Source organism: Bombus bifarius, unplaced genomic scaffold, assembly GCF_011952205.1.
Source record: "Bombus bifarius isolate JDL3187 unplaced genomic scaffold, Bbif_JDL3187 scf7180000009243, whole genome shotgun sequence".
In the NCBI taxonomy this organism is placed as follows: Eukaryota; Metazoa; Arthropoda; class Insecta; order Hymenoptera; family Apidae; genus Bombus; species Bombus bifarius.
Genome location: NW_022884989.1, coordinates 5,508,130 through 5,532,183, shown reverse-complemented (window position 1 = coordinate 5,532,183; position 24,054 = coordinate 5,508,130). Strand labels below are relative to the sequence as shown.

Below are 24,054 nucleotides of genomic sequence, written 5' to 3'. Positions count from 1 at the left end.
TCTGTGTACCAATAAATTACTACGAGCAATTACAAGGACGCACTTTTGATTAAAGTCCGACGTTTCCGGACCATTTACCAATGATATACAACGGTAGCAACGAACGCCGCCTACAAATCACCGATAAATCACGTTCCAGTCGGATTCGCGATGGTACGTAATTACTCACGGTTTACGCTTTTCGCGATGCGATCGAATTGAAAGGCCTAAGGTGTCCTCTACGCCCTATGCCCTACGTGACACGATTTTCAGGTAATCGGAGAACAAATGGACAATGCTGTTCGCAACGCACGCCAACATATACATACAAAGAACATACAGAGAGAGAGAGAGAGAGAGGGAGAGAGGGAGGAAACCAAAGAGATTGTAGCTTTTTTCTTTGTTCACCCAGCGACTAAAGTCACTGCAGGTTGGAAAAAAAAGTTTTGCATAATGCATAACCACAGTAGCGCGCGGCTACGCGGATATAGGTGCGAGACCGGCTAAATCAATGACCCGCGTTATAGTTGATCGAGCGTGTTTCGCCATCGTGGGATCTACGCCGTTTCTCCTCCTTCGTTCGATCGTAACAAAGACACTTTTATCTATGCACCCACCAGCCATATCCTCGTTGTCCATAACCTGATCTCTCTCTTTGCATAAATACGTGTATGCATCGACTAGGACAGATCGATCGTGTGCTTGGAGAAAGTACAGGGGAGAAGTTGATTTTAAACACGTAATTGTGATCGTGATTCACGGGGAAAATCGTGGTTTAAAAGTGCAGGTTACAGCGCACATTGAATTCTTTTCAAACGAGGATTCTGATAATTTCATGCGAACCGTGTATGATCTGAGCCGAAGTTTCTAGCCGATGTAATCGCCATTCACGGCGAAAATTGTGGCTTGAAGGTGGAAGTTGAAGTGCTGGTTATTCGCGTATTCTTTTTCGAGGAGAGTTCGGATAATTCGTTTCGGGTTGTATCGTCCGAGGGTCTGAAGTTAGAGAGAGAACATCTTCATACGACGAAATTGATTACAATGGGAAACTTGATTAGATTAGAGATATTTTGTGAAGCATTCTGAAATTTGACATCTTTTCCTTTAGTATTGTTTTTTAGATTCCGTCTCATAGCGATGGGCCAATCCTTTGAAAATAAAACAGAATGTCTAGCGACCAGTTGTATTCGAAAGCCGAATACGAAATCTGTAGGAAACTATAAGGAAACTAAAGAAGCTTTAGGAAACTATAAAAATCTATTAACAGATATATTAAACGTTTCTAATTGTATCGAACGTTGCATCGTTCCTGCGGTCTCCTTAATATTAGGTCGTCCGAAAAATTTCTTTCGTTTTATAAGGAAATATCGGATACACAACGTTTCCCGTTTTATATTGTTTTATCGAATTACGTACGATCCGTTTTGTTTTATCAAGATAAAGATCACAACGTCCGTCAGATTAGGTTTCATGTTCGTATAAAGATGCGTTGTTGTAAAAGACGTGTCTGTAAAAGAAAGATACTTTTCGGACAACCTAATACATTACAAACGATAAACGAATCCCAGAAACAATTGTCATCGGCGTCACCACCAAACGCTATGTCAGCAAGTACCTCGCTCTACCGACACGAAGTTACACAACGAACGATTGCTCACGGTTACTCAGAGTCTCATAATCGAAGCTAAGCATCGACAGATCGATCGGCCGCCGAGTCGATGCATCGGTCTTTAATTCGCCGGAAGATAATTAGAAAGTTTGATTAGAAGAAAAGAATAAATTGGTTAAAATCTCAATTGGAAAACACAATTCACGACGTGTTGCGTAAGATAAAGGTCCGCGAGCGTTGCAGCACGACCCGACGTAATCTTGCGCAATTATGCTCTTGCTGCACACTATTCGCAAGAATTTAATCGGTGATAAGCGAGCGGTCGGTGTGCGTGAGTCTGTGTGTCGCGGCCAGGATCGAGAAACGCGGTATTTTCACGGATATCGTTAGGAAATTGTACGAGAGTTTTTCTGAACGAGCGAACCGCCGCGCCGCTATCGCGAAACAGATGTCCGCGCGACGCTTGCGTAACGACAGTACAATTACATACATATACGTTAATAACAACGAAATCTGAAATAACAACGAACAGCGAGGGAAAAGAGAAATGCGATAAATCTGCGACGCTCGAGAGCAAAATTACAATGTAGAGATAAATCATGCTGTGGTACGAGAGTTTGCGAGTAAGACACATAACAGATAAATAATATAAAAGTAGGTAAATGAGAGTTAGTTCGAAAAGATTAGATCGTCTTAAGCGAAAACATGGGTCGCCTTTGACAATTTTTTGGGGAGCAAGTTGTCAAGTAAATGGAAACTGTGTTCGAAATTATTTTATATTAGGTTGTCCGAAAAGTTTCTTTCGTTTCATAAGGTGATAATAGACGAACAACAATTTCTGTTTTATATTATTTTATTGAATTAAGTATGATCCATTTCGTTATATTTCTATTATTATCTTCGTGCATAATTCGATAAACTAATATAAAACAAAAAACATTGTGCGTCTATTATTTCCTTACAAAACGGAAGAACGTTTTTCGGACAACCTAATATATCTCGGTGAGTATAGAAGTATTTTTTCAACAAAATAACGGTGTTCGATTAACTTGTTTGGCGGCAAAAATAGCAGGGAGAACTGGTCGACACGTTTATCGAATCTCTTCGTGTACTTTTTTAAAAATTTTATTAAAATTTCACCTTTGTGATATTGCATAATTAAATTCTAAAGAAAAAGAAGAAAGAAGAAGCTTTTCACCCTCCGAAATAGTTCTTAAATATAGTTCTATGTCTGTAACACGAGAAGATATGAGGAGTATGATGTAACGAGAAGAAAGGAATTATTCAAACTTTTCAAGAGCAAGAACAGAAGTTGGTCGTTTTTTGTCTCTAAGAGCGACTCTTTCTTTCTTTCTTTCTTTTCCTTCTTTTTTTCTTTTCCTCCAGTCAAAGGAGCTACTATTCACTGGAAACCTGCGCTCGTTAAAAATAACGATGCTATCTGCAGCGGCCGATCTCGCCTGAATGTTAATTCACTTTCTACGGTGGTAAACTGGTCAATCACGTTCCGATTGAAAAATGGTTTGACACGATTTACATTTTACGGTAAATTCGCTGGCAACGATCTACCGGATCGAGTTTAGCCAATACTCGGCGCACAGGCTTAGTCGCAGCCTTGAAAGCAGTCTCTTCCAGATTCTTGTTTTTTAGATCATATCACTTGGGATACGTAACGCAAGAGGTAAAGCAGGTTCATCGTGTATTTATGTCATCAGTTGTACGAGTGGTATGATTTAACTTGGGTCAGACGGATCTTGATCTTGGAAGTTGATAACAGCGTCGATATTGGCTTAAATAGCTTGAATTAATTAAATATTGTTGGAAACTTCGTTATCTCTTATCATTGTTATAGCCTCAATTACTTCGCACTTTTATTATTCTTTGTTTCAGAATTTTTATCTTCATTTGAGAATTACAAATTAACTTGCGTAATATTTTATTTTTCCTCTTCGCGATAAATTAATAAAAATACTTTATACTTTTCAGAATTATTTATTAATATTAATGAAAGTATATATTTTTATCGCGACGACAATTACAAATGATATCTACATCGTATTTCAGTATAGTAACTATTATATACGTAAATTGTAACAAAAAGAAAATACATTGCAACATATGGGAAAAGAACGTGAAATAACGTAAACGATAAATAAGAAACAGCGTGAGAAAGAGGAGATAGAGTGGATGGAGTGGAAAGGAAGGATAGAAGAACTTTAGATATTGTGTATAATAAGCAAAAAGCAGAACCATGTATCTCGATAAGGGAATTGTTATCTTAAGTAAAAAGAAACTATTATATAAATGAAATAACCGAAGTTTCCCCAACAAATTAGAAGCATCGAGTGCGTATCTCTTTCCAGCAACGACAGATCGGTAGAGTCTTCACGCGTTTGTAGAAAATCTAGAGATGCAAAAACGTGCACGACGCATACAGTATGCAAAGTTACGCGAAGCGTACGAAATAAAGTATTCGTTGTAACATTTACAGGGTGAAATAAGTTTCTCTCTCATTTCTTCCAGTACCTTCGTAAAGATACGAATTTGCACAAATATCCGCAATCGCGTATTTTTCCACTTCGACTGCACTTCCTTAAACTCTGGTCACAGCAACCAACGAGCAAAAGAAGAAAGCCAGCAATTGCAAAAAACGAGCAATCGAACAATTAATAGAAGTAGCGAATTCTTGCGTGTCTCTAGCGTCTCAACTGTGTTAAGTATGAGCGTTTCTCCATGGAATCCCGACCAGTTCTCCATAAATATGCCGGCGACAAGAGATTCTTGCGTTCTCATGGCCGAACGATAGTGATCGCATGGAAGAAAGGAAAAACGTGGGGCAGCGCAGGAAGATGAAATGGATATCCCTCTTTTACGTTGAAAACCACGCGCGAACATTGCTGGAATTCTACCGAAACGTGGCGTAATGCAACGCAGGTTGCCGATTGCGGTCCCATTGCACGTGATTGTAACTAAAATTGGCAGTCGGACGTACGAAATGTCGATGGAGCGGTATGGAGCTTAGGGGAACGTGTTAGTTGCGTTTCGAGCGAAAATTAACTGGTCATTGGCGGGAAATGATGAAAACGGCCTGTGAATTTTCTAGTATGAGCATATGGTGATAATTTGATTGCTTGGGAAATTCATAGCGTTTTTAAAATTGGGAAATTTCAATAAGATTCGCGTATGACCGAAATATTGGGTCTCATCGTCGGTTGAAGTATGCAACGTGAGTAGCTTCCATTTATGAGATAGAAATTATTTCGATTCCTGCTAATTACTTTATTTAATGATAAGAAACCTATCCATTAATGTAATAAATGTTTAAATCGAAATTATTTAGAGCACAGAAAGAACAGCATGAAGATTTCGTTTTTCAAAGTAAATAGACAGGAATGCTAAAATAGTCTTTGAAGGGGAAATTTCATCCTGAATTACTCTTCCTTTTATAAATAATTCGATATTGCCAGGGTCTACATGCAAAACATCAAAGAGATGTTTCCACTCTTGCGAATCTACGTTTCGCTTCATCAAGGAAATTTCAATTTCTCCTTGAAATTCTTTGAGAAATTCGTAGAAAAATTGAATACAAAATGTTCTGATTAAAGAAAGGCAGAACGGATCGAGTTACTTTCCAAAAGTTGATTTCCACCTAAGGATCCTTTGTTACCAGATAGAAACCGCTACTGTGCCTAAAGATACACAAGTCTGTACTTGTATAGCAACTGCAAACACGATGTTCGATCGTTGTCTAACATCTTGCCTCTATTCGTGCTTGTAATCGAAACCCAACATTGATTGGCACGATACCGTGCGTACAAAGGATAAACGTTAGAGTACGGTGTTGTCTTTTAAGTGTCACTCGGTGCATTGCTTGTAACACAATATGAATTGTGTACCTGAATCGATATGAACATTCTTGAAAATCGTATAAAGCGTGTTCAGCTTTGCACATCAGCATGATACAAAGGAACGAAAGAAAACGTGAATCTATTAAATATTCGTAGGTGATCCACTACTGTGACCATTCCTACGATGGATTCAAAGCGAATCATTACACATTTCCTGACGGAAGTGTTTCGATTAGAATTTTATGAACATGGATTTTTCTAAAAATAGAAATCTGTCAAGTGACTAAGCACGAGCACCCATTGTTCTTAGTCATACAGACACAACTTTAAGAAAAAACAAATTACTTATTAGATCGTGGATTTTTATACATTTGCATTTTATACAACGCACGTAAATGTAGAAAAATAAGAATGAAATAGTAACAATTAAAGTATAAATACAATACGCAAATAATTTATCAAGGATGAACTATATTTTGCGACGGTTAAAAAACTAGACACACCTTTGATCGAGTTTCGTTTATTATCAAATATCATTGTTTAATTTCGTTATCGAATATCTGTGAAAATATTTATAATTCGCATGAATATTCTACGAACCAAGTATTACAACCCACGTCCTGAAAATCTCATCTTTCACGGATACGAATTTTAATGGAATCTAATCGAGCGTCTTACGTTAGCCAGAGGAAGCGATTGAAAGAGAAATAGTACTAGCAATCACCATAAGCTGACCTTTGTATCCGTCTGACAGGGAATGGAAATGTTTAATGCCAGCCGTACAACCAATTCAGACAATTAAGTCGACGTCGTTTAATACAATCACGAGTCCGACTAATTAAAACTTTCAGTTATTCAATACGATAATCGTGAACACTGGAAGGAAGTTAATGCCACAGGAAACGGTTTCGGTAGATTATGCGAGTAAAAACATTTTCATGCCGGTTCAACGGATGATAAAACGACGTAAACGTTTGAGTTTAATTCCCGGTTTCCCCGACAGATATATTTATTCTGTGGTGTTGTGTGAGTCGTAATAACTATCCATCTTAACCATATTCCGGACTAATATACTTCTTTACCGTGTTGATGTCGAAGGAGCAATCACCCAGGAAGCAAGAGTATAACAGAGAGTAACAAGAGCATAATCGAATCTCAAGAAAATTGTCTTTGCGAATTCTTTACAAAGAATGAAGTGGATTTTTGCTTGCTGAGTGACACAATTTGTGTTTCATTCATCTTCGTTATTGAAAAGTTTCGCGAGAATCACTTGCACTCGATGATCTTCATATATATCGGTTTGGTAACTAAGTAATTGCGATTGTCAATACCACCAAATGACAAAATTCGCAACCACTTAGTTGGCAGCCTAATATTTAGAGATTTCACGGTTCTTTTTCAAACATCTTACACTTTCACGAATATTGTCTGATTTTTGGTTAAAAAGAAATTTTTAGGATCATAGTCTTACGTGATTAGACTGCGGATGTTAATACAATTTTATACTTTTATGAATACACCTAAAGAGACGTAATTTAAATAGAAATTTGTTTCATCTACGTTCTAATGTCACGATAAGTACTCTATTTTGGATGATTTATATATTCTTGTATATTATGTGTATTTTGTAGACTTTTAGAAATTCTTAGATCTTCCCAAAATGCATAAATATCTGCAGTCCATACACGACGCACGTTTGTTCCGCAACTGTATTCAGCGACTGTCCTGAAGAAATGTAATTATTGTGAATATACTGCGGCGAGGAATTGTATTTAAATATTATAAATACGAATATTCCTAGAAAGACTGTAATAAACCTGTCCTCTTCACGATTACTGGATATATCTACTAAAATACAAGACCCGAAGAGTAGACAGGTTAAATACCTTCAAGTAGAATGTATTGGCCGATGAAATTCTTTGGTCATTGAAAGGTTAAACAGGAATGTTTGATCGAGTCGCGGTGAAAAAGCAGAGGAATAAGAATAGACGAACCTGGAGAAGCGGGAAAACGAAGCTGAAGTGGGCGGCAGTGGAAGATATCGATTTACCTGTCGTGGCTGCGAGCTGTTGCACACCTGTTGCTAATACAGTTGCAACTTTCGCTGGTCACTGCGCACGCGAACATGTTCACCTATGGTCCTTCGTCGTGATAAATTAAACGGCTGGGTTACCGAACGATCGTATGCGTTTCTGAATCATTCTCGATTCATCGATCATCGTTTTTTTTTACGATTGGCCCTGATTGTCGACGCTTACTTGGAATCGATAGTTTTATGGAAATTCTAAAAGAAAAAGTCGTAGAGGGTGTACTTGCTGAGGTTTAATTTGCTGGGATCTACACGACAGAAAAACGACGACGAAAAGACACATCGTAAATATCTAACGGTGTTTGTAAAAATTACGTAGCTTCAATAGGTTCTTCATCTTTTTGGAGCTATCAAATGATCAATATTTTTTTATGACAAGTATAAGGTTTATGTTTGGATCGTAGAGTAAACCGTAGGTATTTCTAAGTAACTAAAGCAAGACTTGTTGACAGACAAACGATGAAGTTAAATGTTACGAAGATTTCACCGAAAATATAATTTCTTATCGAAAGTTGTAAATAAGGTTGCGGTTCAACCGCGTTAGAAGATAAAGTTTGTTGTGCTAGAATTTTCGATGCCGCAATTTCTTGGAAAAATTTTCCTGTATAGACAAAACAGAATCTCTCTTTATTAGCGCGAACATCGTTTGATAACGTCATTTCTTTTTTTTTTTTTTGTTTTTTCTTTTGTTTTCCAAGGAACAAATAGCTAGATAATTCGCAGTTATTTCCAACCAATTTTCAATCTAATTATTATTGCGGTTTGAATAAGCAGAAAGAATAGGAAGCCAGCTGCACGAGCTTGCAGCCAACGTTAAAATAATCTGCGGTACAAGTACGTAGGAAGAAAACGTATCAAATAGAATGTAGTAGACTAATAAAATCTAACACGAACAGAATCTAGTGGAATGTTTTAAAATGACCAGCCATCTAAAAATATTAATTATCACACTCGGAAGTAATGTATGAGAAATATGAGGAAAAATAAGAATTTTGCCTTTGAAAAAATAAAAATCACTTGAAGTAGTGTCATAGTTGCTACAAGTTTCCAATGCCTGTGCTAATGAAATTTCAAATTTACATTATAAGTGTCCATGTAGGTACTACACTTTATCATTGGCCACAGTACATACGATAGACTGTCTCGTATCGTCTCGATTTACACGTCATAATCTTGGAGCGCCGTGAATCTTGAAGAGCCTCCAACCGGTACGTCGGCCCGTGACCAAAAATGCACGTCAGGGACCGCACGATCGTAACACGACGTCGCTTAAATTTTCTCGCCGCGATTTTTTCCTACGGGAAGGTGTCACGTGTTATGAGTCGTCACGAGTGAATTCTATTTACCTCTGTTTCGGCGCATGCACGATCTCGCTGGTAACCAATACGATTCGACACGGCTATCGTGCCAAAATTACGACGAGGCTCGCACGAAGAACGATGATCAGAGGCTGAGGACTTTTATGCAACTTCACATTCTTATACGCGTAATTGCAAAGCGATGGAGCCTGAATAGAAATTTCTTTCGTTCAGCAAACATCGCGACAGCTGTGCTTGAGTATCCGAAGCTTAAAGCTCGATGTGTAAAACATGAATTTCGATATACTTGATTAAAGTTTGAAATTTGCAATATTACACCGGAAGAGTGGCATTTTTGTTAAAAATTAATTAATACGTAGCGATACGTTCGAATATTTGCAACCGTACGAATCTTTCTATTAAAATTCAATTTTCTCCCTACAGAATCTCCCGGAGATAAAATTTTGATTGTTATTAATGACCGTTCCGATCGTTCGTTCCGATTTCTGGAAATATCTGTCGGTTGTAAATCGATCGAGTTCCGTGCCGCGAGCTCGCGGAGAAGAAAGAAAGGAAAAGGACAGGAGGAAGAAAAAAAAATGTTAACGAAACCGGTAGCGGCATGAAGGGAGAAAAAATCGATTTTCCTGTCACTTGCGACCTTCCACACTTCGAAACTGGTGAAAACCGACCTCTCGAGTTTTACATTGAGGCATTACGCAGGGTGTGGTAGGTAACGCACAAGGTTGACTACATTCACGCTGGCGCCATTATCTACTCGCTCGAACGAATTGTTAAAGGAACGAGTCTTAAAATTGTCCCCGTTTCGCTATCGAAAGGCGAATTCGATCGGCTGAACACCGACCAACCGCCTCGTCGAGGCGGTTTCCCGAAGGTTTCTCAACGATCTGACCTCCGTTCCATCGACAATCGGTTCTTTTCAACGATACAGCTGCCAACGGCCTTAAATATTCTTTTGGCTATTCTTTGATAGAAAAAGCGTCAGACAAGGTAAAGAAGATGGAGTCTTCTTCCTTTTCTTCGATGATTTAGCGCTTTTCTCAGCGATTCGAAGAAAAGAGATAGATTATCGTGCTGCTGCACATAAGTCAATTTTAAAAGAGATTTCATACAGTTGCGAGATATAGAGCGAGAAGGCGGAGATCTTCGTACTCGAACAAACGTCAATTAGATTTATTAGCGTAAGAAAGCTGTACATCGAAGAGCTTGCCTGAGACAATTTCTTCGCTTCTACATAGATAGGTACCAACCCGTAAGAGGACAAAAGCGAGCAAAGAACAAGAAACCACGAAATTGGAAACATCTTACGTACAACTTGAAAGCTTTAGCCTTAAGAAGGATTTCAGTCTTGCGTCATTTTTACCTTCCTCTTGATCTTTACCTTCACGGAGTAACCATTTAAAAAAGAAGACAATAAACAGCCGTCGCTAAAAATAATAAGAAAGAGGAGGGCTCCTACCCAAACCTTCGCTCCTGCACGATGCCCAAAAAAGAGAAGAAAAAAAAACATACAGAGAACCAAGGAAGAATAAACTAACAAATTAAAAACTCCTTCCATGTGATCTGAAACCTCCACCAGCTTGAAAAAACATCGTCTCTCAATTAGTGTCAACCAACTCTTTACCTTCATGGAATAATCAAGCAAGAAGGAAGATAATAAACAGTGGGAAGGAAAAAGAACCGAGATAAAAAGAAAGGAAAAGAAAAGAGGAATTGCAAAAAGGCGAAGCCCAGAGAAGTCGTTAACGTGAACGAAAGGAACGTTTAGCATTGGTAACCAGAAAAGAATGCGGCCCGCTGTTTCGCAATGTCGCGAGAGGGACAAAGCAGCTGGTGCTTGTAGCCTTGTCGTATCGGTCGGTGCATAGTGATCGATAAAGGACCGTTAAATAATTAAACGGCGCATCTCGTGGGATTTATCGTAGACCAACACCTGGTAGGCGATAGCGCGGCCATTCGTATGCAATCGTATGGTTCGATCGATTCCACTTCGCGGCACGCCCTCAGCACATCGGGACAAGGCTTTTCAACCAAGCTCGAGCCGATTCATTCTCAACCTAATTCGTGCGCCATACGTGCACCACCGGTTTATCTATCGTCTTGTAACTGTATCACCTAACCGGAAGCATCGAGAAATGGAAATATTATCGCGTTGCCTGACTACTCTGTACAGGTTGCTTCGAAGGAGTCACCAGTCATGTCATTGGATATCGTACGAACGATCTCGAGCGATCGATCCATTTGGAATACAGCGTTCCAAAGCTAATCTAAGAAAAGAAGAAAGCGCAGAAAAATCCAAGAAGATTTTAGTCTCATCGGTACGACGATCTATAGCGACATCAATTTTATCAGTTCTTATAATCCGAAGCGAATCAAGGCCAATCGAAATGACCTAGACATATTAACGTACTGAACGTAAAAATAGCAAGTAACTTGAAGCAACCAACCTATTTGAAACACATTCTACCCTATTATTCGTCATTTCTTCCCCTCGTTATTTCAAAGCTAATTTAAAAGTTTATCGCAGAAAGATTCACATGACCAAACTTCGATCTCATCGGTCTCACAGTTCTGCATCGATCTTGTTCAGTCTCTATGATCTCGAACGAACAAAGGTCAATGAGAAAGAACAATTTAAGGAAATACTATGATCCATCGAACACAAAAGTGTCGCCAGTGACGTCTCTGGTTACCGAACAAACGACCTTGAGCAATCACTCGACCCGCGAACGTGTTCTAACCCGTTTTCCCTTGAAGTATGATCTGGCATGGTCTAAGAGTCTATTAAAGAACGATTCGCATCCGTAAACCTTGACCTCGCCACTGTGACAATTTGTGTCGACTCCGATATCTCTTCCAGTTTCTACAATCCCGTGCGGATCAAGGCCGATGAAAGAGTCTCGTAAAGCAAAGAGAGCCGCCTGGCAGAAGTCGATTCCACGGCTCGGGCCATAAATCGTCGTCGGATCTCGTCGCATAATTTACCATTGGTACATTTTAATCGAAGAAAATTGACGGTCGTAAACGTCCGCCCGTGCCTGGGAATGTCTAAATTGCACTTTTAACAGGCACCGTAACCGTCTTATCGCGCGGATCGATCCGGACTCTCGATTTACGAGTTGCTATTAATTAACGGTCGATCCACGAGCCGATCGCGCGATTTATCAAGAAAAACGATCTTCCGAAAACATCGGTTCCCGACTTTCTATCTTGCTCAACGCGGTTTCTTCGTATTCTTCCCACGTAATTGGTGCTGTTTTCAGTTGATTCAGAGGCAGACGCTGGCATGGTGCCGCTACGAAAATTCCTCAAGGTGTTCGACCAACTCGCTCCATTTTCTTAACGTTTTCGTACCTGGCCGTTAAAAATACGCGAACGTTTTTCACAAAATTAAACATCTCGCTACGATACTCCAGAAACTGAAGTCTATCTTTGGTACGTGAACTGTGACGGTGTTCGTTGATTACGTGTATTTGTCAGCTATAAAGCGAAACGTCAAGCTCTACGTGTATTTCGACAAAGAATTAAGAAGACCATCGCTGTTCGTTGATATGGACGATGAATTGGATAGAAACATCGATCGGTCGTCTTCGTAATTCGAACATAAATATCCCGAAAATATCATATACCGTACGGAATTGCACAGCACATTGTACAGCGAGATCGCCGATAAAGGGACGTGTCAGACGAGAAGAGATCCGATCTCGTAACAATACGTATTCTTATCTGCGTATTTATTTCTGTCACAGAAATTTAATTTTGACCATCAATGTATTAAAATATTTAGATACATATCATAGTTTGATAAACCTACGTAATATCGAAGTAGACAGAAAAAGGCAAGCCAGCCAATGGCCAGCGGATTGCTCATGGATGATGCGATCTTGATATAATGTCAAGGGCGAGGTACACGCGGTGCGGCATACACCGAGCACGCGTGTACGAGTCGCAAACCGGGTATTTTCGGCCGCAAATCGAACGTTCGACGTGTACGAATACGGTTTCGGTGTACGCGAAGATCGTCTATGACGAAATGCTGCGCTGATTCGCGTTGGCGCCAGTTTACGTATTACGAATGACAGTAGAACTTGGTTCGTCAAACCCGGTGGAAGATCTTTTCTCGCGTAGAAAGTGAAATTGATGGAATTCGAGTGTTGCGATGCAACGAAGGAAAAATACGCGATAGAAGCGAAACCTAAATTTCTCGTGAAAAATTCTTCTTACATCGTTAACATTGTACAGCATAAATGAGCTGAAAGTTTGCGCCAACTCGCATTTCCGTCCTACACAGTGAACGTACTTGATTATCACTGTAAAGAAGCACAAGTCCGAGCTATCTTCGTGTATCGTATGCAATGACCTTTTTTTAAGCATACGCGCTTCCAAGAAACTACATCACGTTATCCATACGTACGTTACACGTGTTAACCGTACATGAAATAATAAACAGGTATAAACAGGTATCGCCGATAATCATTATCGATACGTTGACTAACAATGTTTCAAACGCCTCATAACTATCTTGTATAATGTTTCATCAACATAGACAAGCTATAAACGTACCTCCTAATCGACTACTCATTCGCTTACCCATCCAACAGTTGCTCTTGGAAAATTTCTATTCGATTTACAGTTTCAAAGAAATATTAAAGTGTTGGCTCAAATTTTAGTAAACAGTTGTTTGTATGAAAAAATGAATTTAAACGAAACGATTATTTTCTAAATTCTCCTATTTTCATTTTTCTAAGTCGAAGATCTAACGATAAGAAAAATGTACAGAATGTGCATAACACAGAAACATGGAAACTCTGTAATAGTAGAAGATGCAAAGTGAATTTCATTACTTTAGATGATAAAACGATAAATTTGCATGAAAATCAAGTCGATCTAATTCAGTGGAAATCATTCACGAGGATCTGAAGGCTTCGATATGATCGCTCCTAATGATCGTAATCGGTTGGAACGATTGGAATCGGGTATCAAGGGGATAATACGGTGGCATATGTCTGAATCAGTTGGCCCATTCAGTGGCAATGACCGGCGGACCTTGCAGCCAACCGACGAGCCAGAAATTGACAATAAACGCCCATTCACGTAATAACAATGCCGCAATGACAGCCGTGCGTGTGATATGTAAATGTCATGTCCACTGACGACAATGACTGACACTGAAACTACCGACGATTCATCGAAACCGGGTTCGAATTAATCGATGGATACATAAATCATTAACAAGACCAGTTATTCCATAAAAACAAGAATAATTAATTAGTTAGATGTTCTGTTTCTCTTTCAAATGAATTTAATTATCGTTGTTATATCGTTTACGATTCTTGAATTATTTCAGAACCGAATTTTCCGAACTGTGGGAATAATTTCTTGCTCGTTTTTGTTTCTCAATTAATTTTCATAAATCTTTCCTCCCAGAAACATTTAATTACGATTATAACATTCTTCGCGTAACTTGATTCTCTTGGAATCAAATTTTCCTGATTATGGGAAATATTTCTATTTTAACTGTTAAACATTTTCCTAAGAAATTTGAACATTGTCATTTTCCTAAGAAATAATGTCCATTTTTCTAAGAAATAACAAGTCTGATGTCGTTTCTTTCAATGACGAGTTTCCGGCATAAACAAAGTGTTTTGTGAAAATTAATGACTGTATTTTCGATTTTGATAAATTCATTCGGTTTTTCTTTAAACCATCGATGTCATGATCCTTTTGTTTAACTGTGTTATCGATGTAATATATATTACTTTGACGTGGTTGTCTTATCAGGCTAGATAAATGGTTAGTCCAGATAATTTTATGCGACACTAAATTATCGCTACTTGTCCGTGATATTCTCTTTGCTATTTCTCATTTACTTAAGATTGTTTTTCAGATTGAACTTTACGTATAAATTAGACAACTTTATAATTGTGAAGATATGTTGCGCGTACAGTTGTTTATAAAGTGCTAGACCAGATATGCAATTTAAAGTGCCAAGGAAACATCGTTTCATGTTCGAAGCATCCAATTCCGTATTGTCGTTGCTTGTTTATTTTCTGGTAAAAATTGAACAATTTTTGAATTTCGCAAAAACGTATCGAAAACTTGTTTCGTGTTTTTCAGATTGATACGAACTTTCCTTCCGCTGTAACCAGCTTGCGTGTTGGAACAAATTGTCCAATTTTACGATTAATTGATCTTAAAGAATGCAATAAAGTATCGTTTAAAGCGATCGATTAGATAATCTGGTACGATACAAACACATCGTTTCACGTTTGAAGTATAGAATTTTTCTTTCGCGATTTCTTAACAGTTTCGGATAAAAAATGAGAAATTAACAAGTTCTGCAATTACACGAAGTGAGCAGTATCGTAGAATTTCAATATTTGATCTTGAAATTTAACGTGTTTCACCGTTGTGAAAGTACATATAATAAGTAAATAACGATATAAATTGTCAATTTTCAATGATTAACGCGTAATATGTTACGCCGATTACTTCAATTTAAAAAGACAACAAAGGTGTCAAACAATTTGTGCATCTGTAATTCGCAAAACACGTGTGTGACCTTTAATTGTTCCGATAATTTAACAAATAGATATAATACAACGAATTTTACGTTTGAAAAGAGGAACAACGAATAAATTAAGAACCCTATCAATTATATCATAATTTAACACATGTCATAATGCTATAAATTATATTATAATATCGGAGTAATTTTGTCGAGTTGAATCGATAGTGGAAATGTAGATAAGATCTATAGTGGTAATGCAATGCTAATATTATCGATGTTGGTGGTAGTTTAATCAGAACACCAAAGATGAATGGATATTACGCTATTGTATTACTAACGTTACAGTCAGCTTCATTATGTATCTGAGAACCTAATGACGCGATAGAACCACTATACTATACTACCATTTTTTTTTTTTTTTGGTAAAAATAATGTTATTATTTTATATTGGAACGCGATGATATTAAGAAGCACTCGATTTTACACGGCGATGAAGGGTTAATATTTTGCAATTTTTAACAGATAAACTTACTACTCTGAAACTTATATTACGCACATTTCCATTGAAAATACATCAATAGAATGGTAAAAGTTACGCCACTTCTTCTTTTAAACAGAAACTTCTATAATTATGAAATTAAAAATTAATAAGGGTAAATCAATTTCATCCAGCTCGATCTTATCCCTTACAAATGTGAAGTATAATATAATTTATTTCTAACAAAATAAAAATTTCGATCATCCCTGGAACAACCCCTCGAAATTTAATTACTTTGTCAAAACACCTTTATTTCTAACAAAACGAAAAACATAGAAAATCTCTACACGAATGAATTGTATCTAAGCTAAATCCTGAAAATCGCTACTCTAAGAAAATGTCTACTTTTACCAAAATAAATAAATAAATAATAGATCTCTAATTGTAGAAATTATTATTCAAAAAATTGATACGTAATCGAAACGATAAATTAACGCCAACCTTGCCAGCCTCGGTCAAACGACCGCTCTGAAAATTTCATTAAAAATTGTGCGTTGCGTTCATCGTTATTTCTTTTGTTCATCCAACTTCATGTGAATTCTTATATTACCTGATTAATCGATTTCTCAATTTTTGTTAATATAAAAATTTACATAAAGTTAGACGAACAAAGGAAGCAACAATAAACGTACAATATTAAACTAAATTTTAAAACCGGTCTCTCGACCTGGCCTGGCAAGCCCAACGCTAATTCATTTTCTCAATTCGAAAGCTTCAAACAAATAGAAAGAAAAAGAGGCGAAATAGCGATTATACATCAAAAGTTTAATATCCACCATAATTTCATGGTAGTACAACTACTACAAGCATGGGCTGCCAAGAGCAGTCTACCAGTTTCTCTAGTTTCCTCTTCAACGCACCTCAATCCCATTCAGCCTTCAATCCTGCACCCTGCCGCGACAATCAGACGCCCTGAGCAACTCCAGCTACGATAGAGCAACCGATCTAGGTCAATCGGTTGCCAGGCAACAATTTCCTCGTCTCGTCGTACGCGTTGTCTGAAAATCGACGACGTAACGTCGCTCCTCGCTGAACCGGGAAGTATACAGCTCCCGTGGGTATTTTCCCTGCACGGTTGTTGCCTCAATTTTCAATCGATTACGCGGTCGAAGAAGCGATCGAACTGTAACCGCACCGTGATTCGACTCGTGTGCAAACGAACGCCGGCCAATTTCCACGAATTCACCGCGGTATCGAACGAAGGTAATGGGGAAATTGGTCGGACGCTGTGAAGAACTGGAAGCGGCCAGAGACGAAGGGACTCTATTACCCGTCGAGTTACAGCGATCATCGAAGTTTCTGACCGAGTGGAAGCTTTCCACCTGGGTTCAATGTTTCGTTGTTTCGAGGTTTTACGGTGGAACAGCGTGATCTCCAAGCTAGGACCGTGCTTTCGTTAGAATTTTAGATGGGTAAGAAATAAACGTTACCTTTCATGTATAATTTATTTTCAATTTGTTAATAATTCGATGTATTAAATGTAAATATTCCTAGCTTTTATTCTTCACAGTAATTAATAGATTAACCAATTTCTTCTTACATTTTGTATTTTTAGTTGCACGTACACGTTGGTATCTTTGGACTTTGAATCTTTTCGATGGGCACGTTCCTGGCGACTAGGATTTATTATGCACCGTTATAGTAAGTTTCTCTGTAAATGAACAGCTTGTTTCACGATTCAAGTAAACGTTTTAGACGTTTGAAAAATAGGATGAATATTACTTCGTCGATGTTACAGGCTAGCATATTTTAGTGAAGTATTAAAAGAAATGTTTTGCCTTAGAAAATGAAACGATAGAACTTTGTTGGTAACCAAGGTTCCTTTCCTATTTATCCGTGGAATTTTCATAAGATAAATTCGACATTGCGGTATTGTATTTGCGAAACGGAGTCAAATTGCGGCAAGGAAGAGAATGGCAGTGGTTTTGCAGGTACGCGTTTGACGATGTACCTGCGACAAATTTTCGATTCCCATGGGCCAAACAGTTTGTAGACAAAGCGAATTTACTTGGTGATTTATAAAGACGTAAAATTGTTAAGATCGTTGTACGGGAAGCATAGTCCGTAATACGGTTTCCTCAAACTTGTCTACTTTTCGAAGAAACGTATATACGGACGAGCATTAATCCGTGTCTTTTATGCTCCAATTTGCCTGAATTCAATTGTATTCAATGAAAACTCGCAGCGGTGCGATTACCATCGCGACGTTACGTTATTTCGCTACCAACCAGTTTGTTGATAAAAAGATAGTAGTCTCTATATGAAGAGAATTCTGGGCGAATTATCTTTAAGATTCATGCAGATAAACTGCTTTTAAATAATTATACCAGCGCGCTGCACGATTGTTTTATCTGCGAAACTCCTCTGCTTTCGTATAATTATGATTTCAATGAAAACACAAACTTAGATTATTTCGTAACAACACGCAGAAATTCGAAATTCCCTCTGATTGTTGCGTTCTTCATACTATTTGCGTTTCATTGTTGAAATAAATAACACGAGACCTTGACGCAACAAAAAAAAACGTTCCCCGTAATTCATTCTTATCTCGATCGATCGCTATTTTCAATAAACAAGTAAAACAAAGTACAAACGACGTACTACCGTCCATTATATCGTTACCATCCATTAGTATTGCATAATTATTCGGACAACTTAATTCCAAATTTACACTTCGATGCTTCCACCTGTATAATTAATGGAAAGTTCTCGGCTTACCTAACGTTCATCCAACTACGAGCAATCTTCGTAAACTATTTCAGTTTCTGTTTACATTTTGCCAAACACGTTGTTCGAACTTCGTTGATCGAGTTGGTCGCTGTTCCAAGCAAAATGTCACGAATCAAATCTGATCGAATCGAATGAGATCAACGCAAAGCGAAACTCGTCGCGTGCGAAAGAACGCGGGTTAAGCTTTGACGAGGCAAACCGATGCCAATGTAAATGCAAATCCAAGCTTCGACGTATCACGATAGTTAAAGTTAATGAAACGAGGAACAACGGTGAAATAATTGAAATTGTTCCGTACAGAAATAACACGAGCTCTGCGTGCACATGTGATTTCTGTCTACGGATCAATGTCACACGACGAACAATCAATGAGAATTGGTTGGTCAATGGAGACATCGCAGATACCCGGCGCCCGTATTATACGCGCTTCGTGTGGCTGGCTGGTACAATCGTGTTCGTGTGCGTGCACCCTGAGCACACACGTAAACAGGTCGTATTCGTGATAACCAGCATGTCATTAGCCTGTCACGGACGACGAGACGCGACGCGCGGCGTCTCTCCGATTTCATTTGGCGTCAATGATCGGGATCAATTTGCGCTGACTTTGCCCAGAGGGTGGCACAAACCCACCAGACACTGGCAGACTTCGATCGATTTCGCGCGATTTATGATCGAGACGTTGTTGAATCGCGCGGTTGACATAGAAAGGGATTTTGTTCTTATTTCATTCGCAGGAAGTGGATCTACCCGATGTCGTAATCTGTCGGTGAGAGGATACAGTTGGATTAGCGTCCTGCCTGCGCTCGGATTTGCAGTGTGTTATACACGTACTTGGAGATTAGCAACTGCAGATTTCAGTTTTAGTGACCTGTTTCAACAAAGTGCGATGGCTTAAGGAATTTAAGTTTATTGCCATAAACACCGACTATTATCTTAAACTGCGGAATGTTTGATCGTAAATCAAGAAACGTAAATCAAGAAATATATATATCAACGTTATTCGATTTCTCTCGGACTTGAATAATGGATGAAATGCAGGGTGGGTGGTAACTGGTGGTACAAGCGGAAAGGGGCTGATTCTACGCGAAAAAAGAAGTCGAAAATATAGAATAAAAACTTTTCGTTTGAGCCTTTGTTTTCGAGAAAATCGACTTTGAATTTTCGCTCGGTACGCGTGCACTTCGTCGCGTCTCGTTATAACGGATCTCACTGTAGATCGTTGTCTCGATGGAAAAATTAAAAAAAAAATTTTTATTCTACATTTTCGTCTTCTTTTTTCGCGTAGAATCATCCCCTTTCCGCTTGTACCACCAGTTACCAACCACCCTGTATATCGTATGCATCTACCCTATGTCGAAAGCGCTTTCAAGGTCGATCTGAAACATTAGGTCGTCCGAAAAGTTTCTTCCGTTTTATATTATGTTGAGGTTATTCGATGTGTAAACAGAGGAAACTCGTGAATAAAGTGTAAGGCAGAAAATATATTTAAATAGAAGTGTAATTATAAGTAAGAATACAATTTGAGTTGGTCCAGATCCGCACGCTAGTGTCACGTAAAATAACAAAATAAAAAAAAAAGAAATTTGAGGTGAAAAATAAAAAAAAGAAAACTTTATTGTTTTTCTAACAACAATCCACTTTACAATCCACTTCCGAACTCTAGGCGTGACTTTCTAAGACCGACACTCTTATGATTTGACTTTCGATCAGATCCGATTACTTTCTTTTGCCATCCCTTAACATCCCCACCGTCCATGCATTTGCTAGGCGTCCGCGACCGTTGCCACGTGCTCTTTCTTCCAGAACCTTCGGTGGAAGGACCGTTGGGATGTTGATAGTTCATTAGGCACTTCAGCGATATACATTGTGGCCGGAGTGCCGTCACATCTTTATCTCCATCGTCAGTTCATCGGATTTGAAGTATGCCGGTCGTGACGCTAGCTGTGTTACTCAATAACTGAAAACCCCGAAGTCAACGTCGCCTGTCTACTATTTATGGTCTGACTTCGTCGCAGTCTTTTGTCTGTCGATGGCTTCAGTGCTTGAGAAAACTAAAAAGACTAGATGTAGAGTTTTCTTAGAAGTGGTAACCACTTCAACATATCATTTTATCAAATTACGTACGATCCATTTTGTTCTATCAAAATAAAAATCATAAGGTTGGACAGATTAGATTTCATGTTTGTATAAAGATGCATCGTTGTGAAAGACGGATCTGTAAAAGAAAGACGCTTTTCGGACAACCTAATAATAGCAATCGCGAAAGGAAAATACGTTAAACACTCTCTGAAATTAGTATGCACTGCGAAACTTTCGATCTCGTCGGTCGTATGTTAATATTTGTATTTCACGTATAAGAGTACTTTTACTGTGTAACTTTTCTCTGCTAGCTACTTTCGCGCGACTCCCTGTGTCATGTTCAATCGAAACCATAAGATCAACTGTGTAGGAAAAGAAAGAGTAAAAGAGAAAGAGATAGGAAGAGCGTATGGGAGGCAAATTATGTATCGACCTTTACGCGCATGCATGCGAGTATTTTTTTTTTTCCTATGTAACGTTCAATTTTATTTGTCATCGACTCGATAATTCGATTCGATCAAGCTGACCTACGTGAAGGAATGCGATAAGCGATTCTTCGGACAGTGGATAATTCCTATAATATTACTCTTTAAGGTGCGATTATACAGAGTGACGCAGAAGAAAGGTAACGGTGTATAAACTTGGTGACGAAGACGACAGATTGATATGCATTTCTGGGAAATTTGAAAAAAGGAAAATGTCGAAAGTGCGTTTAATGTACAAAATATAAAAAAAACATTTAAACAGTGAAGTATACACTTGTCCTAAAATTTAACGGCAGTAAATTAATTAAAATTATTTTAATAAAGATACGAAATGCCATAAAAATGCGTGGCCTATTCAGGACGAACGCGTGCGATCCTTCGTAGAGATTAGACCGAGCATCAAAGAATACTCAACAGTTACGTGCATATTTCCAATTTAGTCTTGACTCGGGCTTGTGACAACGATATCTGTTGAAAAAATTATAGTCGAACAGGCATTTTTGCAGCATTCGTTCGATTTCCAATTCGGCGAAAAATTGTCTGGAAAGCAAATCGATTAATTTTACTAAATAAAGGAAGGAACGAGTATTCGCTCGCTTGGTCCAGAGTAGTCTAAACGAATCCTTTTTACCATACAATTGGCAAATTTTTGGTTGGTAGCGGTACGTAGTAGTCGAAAACGCACGAAAACAGACGCGTGACCACAGCCGGCTAAATCGCAAACAAGGACATCGTGGCCAACAATACGCTGAATGTCGGCTTCGACACGGATGCTCGCCGATTAACCTTAGGGTTTTTGAAAGAAACTCGCGATTACCAGCCGTATCACCGGTATGTAACGTGTTACATACACCACGGTACCCGCACGTCACCATTCCTTTGTCTTTTTTCATCTTTATTTCCTCTCCATTTTGCTTTTCCCTACTATTATACAAATGTGTTATCTGGAACGACCTCTTATCGGATAAAAAATAACCGAGCGTTGCTTAAATCGTGCCAGTGGAGATTTCCAGTGGAGATTACAGTTTGCTAGTGAAATTTCACCACGTTCCTTAGTCCTTTTTTTCTGAAGGTTTGCAGATTTTCAAGACGACAATGGTGCGTTTAATCGTGACGACCGCGTTCTTTTTTTTAATGTACGTTGTTACTCAGATACAGTGTCGTTGAATCATGAAACGACATTGAAAGAATTAAAAAGATAGAATCCAAAAAGAGATTTGTCTTGTCATTGAAATATCGCGAAGAGTACTTTCGACATTCTGAATGTTTCTGTATATGCGTTCTACGTATCGTTGAATACAATTTTAGTATAAACGCCAAAATATCAATATTTGTATGTAACGTAAACAGTTATAGCCAACGAACAATTCTAAATGAAAGACAAAAATTTCGTTGGGAATTTCCCTTCTACCGATCAATTTGCGAGTTCTCTCGCAAAGGAGAAAGGTTCTACCATGTGGATGTTTGCAATTTCCTCTAAGTTTGTAGATAGAGCGTTGTACACATGCATATGTATATTTGGTGATGGAAAGGGACGGAATATTTCGTTATCGTACACCGATTCCGCTTGAAATTGGAATCTCCTCTAATCTTGGCACGTCTTCGACTATGTAATCATATCTGTCAGACCATTTCGCAATAGTTTGTCCCTAACAACCTACGCTTTTATTTTTATTCGATTCTTCACGATTCGCGTAAATAAGTCGTTAGGAAAATTTTTACGTTCTCACGATCGATAAAGATATTTACCGAGATACAGCAGCTACTTGATGACTGCATTCTGCCATAAATTGCATGCATTGATAAAGCTCGCCATGTTCTTTACTTCTCATTCCGGAGCTAATACTGAAATTTTAATTTCTGCGAAATGATTTTAATAGCAAAGCGATAAGATGTCGCACTTTCTACTTATAGTAAAACCAATTTGCGGTACTACAGGTGGCGATTTCCAAAAAAGTCTTCCTTTGCTTGAATCTTGCCGCGTTTTTCAACAGCCAATGCAACTTCCAGTCTTAAACTTTCCAGCTTCCTCTCCACCGCAACCGTAAAATCGAAAAATCGAGTAATAAGATGTTTCGTTAAGGAGTCAGGAATATTCAAAGGACACCAACCAGCGATAGACCTTCGTTCCATTCAGATCGTTCAAAGGACATTCACGCGATTCTTATCGCGAACACCTGTCGATAACTTTGTGACCCACGAGCGCGATACGCGAAAGGATAAGTTCGATCGATGTTACGTCGATGTAAAGACACGCAGGTCGACAGCGTTGCTATGTAAGTTGTTGCCTTTTCTAATCAATTTCATACTTGTCGTTGATAACAGATGAAAATAGGCACTTTTGCAAGAGGAAATTAGAAATTCAATTGCATGGAAAACTTATGCAAGACGAACGAGTTTACGGAAACATGTCGGATGGCATGACGAATCGATTCTGGAAGACATCGTCTCCAGATTGACAACTATACTACGTACGTACCTTTCGAAGTTAAGTACCGTTCAAAATACGGAAGGATAGTCTATACAATGTATATTTGTTGGCAGAAACACGATTATCTTTATCGAACCACGGATAAATATTTTATGCTATTTCAGTACGCTCTATGCTATTTTATTCCTTTGGCGCGTAAACAAGGAAACGATTGTATTTTCGCGACAATTACTATGCTCGAATACGTCGATTTCGAGCTTCTCGGAGTATCGTTGTTATCTATTTTTACTATACCAAGTAAAATACTTGCTCCGAAACTTTCCAAACAGGAAGAAAAGCTAAAGCTTTTGAAATACGATTAAAAAGTCCCGAATTTTTTCAACAACTTCTTCCGTAGTTTTTTTTTTTACGTATTTTTCTATATGTTTAAATTTTT

General features: G+C 38.4%; 1 protein-coding gene and 1 long non-coding RNA gene across 2 annotated transcripts in view; one reads left to right on the top strand and one right to left on the bottom strand.

Annotated features, from left to right (window-relative positions):
• The window catches only part of LOC117214784 (terminal nucleotidyltransferase 5C), a 160,220-nt gene that overhangs the window by 98,807 nt on the left and 37,359 nt on the right, over nt 1-24,054 (bottom strand). The window lies entirely within an intron of this gene.
• On the top strand, nt 17,223-19,671 carry LOC117214786. The gene is made up of 3 exons (XR_004488939.1): nt 17,223-17,305; nt 17,449-17,534; nt 19,358-19,671. It is a non-coding gene; the product is annotated as an uncharacterized LOC117214786 (long non-coding RNA).